Genomic DNA, 4644 nt, shown 5'->3' with positions numbered 1-4644 from the left:
TTTTTTTATGGATAATTAAAGATCTTTCAGATAAAAATCAGAGATATATCAGAAAACAGTACCATGAAGAAAGTGAAAATATAAATTGTTTATTTATTTTTTTTTTTTTTATGGATAGCTAAAGATTTTTCAGAAAAAAATAGAGATATATCAGAAAACAGTACCATGAAGAAAGTGAAAAAATAAATTGTTTATTATTTTTTTTTTTTTATAGATAATTAAAGATCTCTCAGAAAAATTCGTATACATATTAGGAAACAGTACTATGAAAAAGTAAAAAAAGAATTTTCTTTTCTTTTTAGCAGATATTATCAAACCAGTTTAACTAACAATAAATATTTTAAAAAATTAAATCTGTACCGCTACAACCCATGAAGGGTCAGGAGTGCAGTACTTTATAAGGAAGTACTGTTACTAAACCAATGGTTGTGCAAGGTGGTGATTTGGTCATAATCATTTTGCCAGATTTTTACCCAATTAAGGGTGCCCACATTATGAGGTTGGGTGGACCCCGAAAGGTTCCCGAACCCACGGGGCTGACTCAACGGCTACAGGCAACAGATAATAATTATCTGCCACAGCCGGATTCGAACCCGGTTCCCTGGAGTAACTTGGCCATTGCCATACCAACGAGCTGCTCTCTAGTCAATTAATAATAATAACAAATCCCTTTACCTGCTGTGGTGAGATAGAAAGAGAATTGATGCTCCCGAGTGTTTCCAGTTTCCCAGTTTCTGTCACTTAACTAGGGTCGAGATAAGAAATATCAATATTTCCAAGCTATCGATAATTGTTAATCAAATTAAAATTATATATTGCACATCCAGATGGAGAGGATTAGAACTCAAAGGATATCCTAAGAAACACTCTGTGCATCTTGCTGGCAGAACATCACAGCAGTGGTCCCAAAACCACAACCGTTTGCGGATCATTAAGATTGAAATTTCACCATGAGACCATTCCCACTCCTGGCTTGGATCAAAGAGGGCTCTTTCAAGAAAATTAGACTGATTAAAAGATTTCGATATATCGTTCCCGGTGAAAATCGTTTTACACTAACATGAGGAAGGCTAGACGATAAAACTGTTCTTATAATAAGTCCTCACACATCTGTAATTCCTGGCTCTCTCACGACCCAACCCAAAGGATCTCACCGACACCGAATGGGAACCATTGATTAATAATGTCAGTAAGTTTGGTCTAATATTCGAAGGCTGGATCATCTGACATTTCATATTTTGAGATGTGCATCTTTCATGTGCGATTTGGTAAATAAGGTTTTCAGATCTTTATGCATTTCCAATTATATTTTCTAACATCAATTTTTTAACTGATTTAGTTAAACTGTTAATTAACAGCGACTTTAGGGACTTCTAATCAGGGAGAATCCATGTAAAACCGTATGAGTGTGAGAAAAAAACCAAGAGAAGCAGATAGACGGCGCCAATTAGTGGGAAATGGCGTTTAACAAAGAGAACGACATTTTTATAAAAAGATGATCATAAATATGAAAATTTAGTGAGATCTTGAAATTTTTTAAGGATTTTTCAATTTAAAAAATTGTATGACCATAAATAAAAAGACCATTCTTTGTGATTTACACATTATGCTGCATCAAAATAGGACTGAGCTTTCTATGATCAATTTGTTTAGATATACCAAAAAAGTTACGCACCAATGATAGCTAGTTTCCTATCGAGAGGAAAGTGGTTGCCCGCAACTAAGGGAGTAATGATCATGCACAGCAGAATCACAGTTAACGAAGTCATCTTGCTGATTGTACTAACAGTAAATAAAGCGCAACTCTTATATACAATTCCTAACCGTAGGATCAACCTTATCAGCCAGTAAATTATATTGTATCAGTTAGTATATAATAAAGGTAGGTCAAGGTAAGCTTTCTTTAATTTTCTATTGCCACTGTGTAATAAAAATATCAACAATTGAGTCAATGTTTCGTTAGAGTTTTCGACGAAATCACCTTTGAAAGGCCCCCGATTAAAACATTTTTTTAAGTTCTCAACCTTCCCAATGACACATGTGAGTTATTAGTGAATAATGGACCCATCCATTGTATCCTAAACTTTCCAATCCCTTGAAGAATGGTATAAAAACTGGAGAACTAAAAACAATTTCACTAAATCCCATCAAATCAACTTTACCTTTTGTTGTAAAGCTATTGCTTCCTTCAATTAAAACCCAATATCGTTGGTAAGGTCCTCAAAGCTCCCTTTCCAGAACCAGACATCAATTACTCCATGATAAACTCCCTAAACACCCAAACCTTGTTGTGTTTCTAACTACTCGCTTCCCATTCAATTCCTAAAAGTTCTCCTTGACTGAAAAGAAGATGGTCTTGAGACCTTCTTCTATAGAAGTGTTATTGGAATTCTTTCAATGAGTAGATTTTCCATAAGACTGTATCATGTCATTGTAATAGAACTCGCATCACATTTGCTTGATGCATTTTTATTTAATGCAGTTATAAATTACAATAAATGAAGGTGTTGTGACACGGTACACAGGTATAGTATCCAGCTTAGAATGTCACGAATCATTACGGGCTGACAAGACCCTACCTACCCACGAAGACGTTAACTGCCAACATCACACAAACGTTATATATTGAAATATGTTTATTTCTTGTGAAATATTTTGGTTGTACAAATGTAATAAATACCATGTCATATGTTGTAATATTCTAAAATGTATTATTTGAATCAATGAAGGCTACAGTAGAATCTTCTGGTTCACTATAAAGTAACGTGTTGCACGTAACATTTTCCGTTGTCTTCTTTAAGTCCAGAAGTACAAGTAGCACAAAATTGATAAATTTATGTGTGATTGGGAATTGGGTCCAAGCCGGTGAGAGAGATATTGCAAGTCTCCCTGCCTCTTCTACTCCTGCTCATCCCCAAGGCCAAGGTCAGCTTATCTTTCCTCTCTACTTGACATTTGTCATCTGTCGTCTAACTTCTTTTATAGTAATTTTGGTTCTTAACTGTTTGTTTTTCGTTGTTTTTTTTTAGCTTAATTAGTTTTATTTTATATTTTTTACAATCTACTGAGGTCTATGGTTGGATTATTATTTTTTTAATTTACTTTTTTCTTATTCTTAGTTGTATTTTTGTTTATATATTGAGTGTATTTATTTTTTTATATTATAATTTATATTTGTATTTTTATTAACTAATGACATGTTCTTTTCTAAACCAAAGAATGAAAAAATGTATTACATTGGCACAGAACTTATGCATTAACACAACCATTTATTCATAGGATATTTAATTGCGCGGAGTGCATACAGATTATTCTTCTGGTTTTATATAATTTTGTTTAATCGTTTAGTAATTTACTACCTTAATGCATTTTATAGATTGCTTTGAATGCACAGTTCAACTGTGAAATTGCTAATTATTTTATTTTATTTTTTCATATCTATGTCTACAGAAATTCTTGTTTTGTTTTTTATTCCAATACTATTTTGCTGTTTATACATTTGAATCCAAATTACATTAATCATGAATGTATTGAGAATCAATTTGAATGGAATGAAACAATTGCAAGGGATATAAAATTGAAAAAAAGAATGAAATTGGTGGAACATTTTGGGAGGGAGGTGAGAAGGAATTGGTCAGAGTGGAATGGCCCGAAGTAGACAGAGTAATGTTACCTATAGATCTTATTCCTTGATTGCCGAAAGCCCAAGAGGGAATCACAGAGGTTTTCTCCCAATAACGAGGTTTTCATATCTGTGGACTCATTCTTAAGGGTAAGAGTTCTTACCCATATCGCAAAGAAACATCCAAGAGAGCTTAACAACAGTACGCAAAATAAAACTAACCTGGCAGACGAGGCTACTGGAAATGCATCACATTCGCAAGTGGTGCTAATAATTCAGACCGGAGTCGTCGGCAAGAGCAATATCAGAACAAGGTTACACAATATAATCCTTATAACAAGAGAAAAAAGTAGAGCGAAACATAACGAATGCCGACGCTCCTAAGGAATGTCCTGTGACATGAAAAGCAGGCCCCAATGCCAAATTAAGTTTCAATAGAAACTTAAAACATTAAAAATGCAACCAAACACCTTTTTAGACACATCACCGGGGCCTAATGGTGTTTTGATTCGCAGTGTCAATTTTTTTTATATAGATCATATTATTAAAATAATTATGAAAATAGTGCTGAAGGCTACTAGAGCTGCTTCAAGACGTACGAACAAACTGGATATATCGTCACCTCTTGCATTCTTAAGACCGAGCAGAAAGTTAACATTGTCAACCAATATTTGCTCCGCGATCTTAAAGCCGAAAGATTGGGTGTTGATTAGGGAAACCGGAGTGTGAGGTAAAGCCCTCAGTCGCTAATGCGTAACGTTGTAAAAAGACCCCAGAAGCGAAACAAATACTTAGGGGTTGTGAATAGACGAATGTCCTGAATCAATTATGCACCCCTACGCGGAGTCCAATGTGTCAGAACATTATATTGAGACATGTAGATAAGTATGAAGAATAATAAAGAAAAAAGGTTTTAAAAAAATCAAATAAACTGAAAATATAGAAAGATAAATATCAAAGAACAAAAAAAATATCAAGTATTACTGTCATGTATTTTTAATTTACTGTACTATACCTATACA

The 4644-nt window shown here is 33.9% G+C and overlaps 1 long non-coding RNA gene across 1 annotated transcript in view; it reads right to left on the bottom strand.

The window, feature by feature from the left end:
* The window catches only part of LOC106687070 (uncharacterized), a 7022-nt gene extending 5253 nt beyond the window's left edge, over positions 1 to 1769 (bottom strand). Inside the window, exon 1 of the long non-coding RNA XR_001344117.2 lies at positions 1676 to 1769. This is a non-coding gene — a long non-coding RNA (uncharacterized lncRNA). The remainder of the gene's footprint in view (positions 1 to 1675) is intronic.
* Between the last annotated feature and the right edge of the window lie 2875 nt (positions 1770 to 4644).

Source organism: Halyomorpha halys, unplaced genomic scaffold, assembly GCF_000696795.3.
Source record: "Halyomorpha halys isolate HHAL.00 unplaced genomic scaffold, Hhal_1.1 Scaffold910.1, whole genome shotgun sequence".
NCBI classification, from domain to species: Eukaryota; Metazoa; Arthropoda; class Insecta; order Hemiptera; family Pentatomidae; genus Halyomorpha; species Halyomorpha halys.
This window is presented reverse-complemented; position numbering and strand designations above follow the sequence as displayed.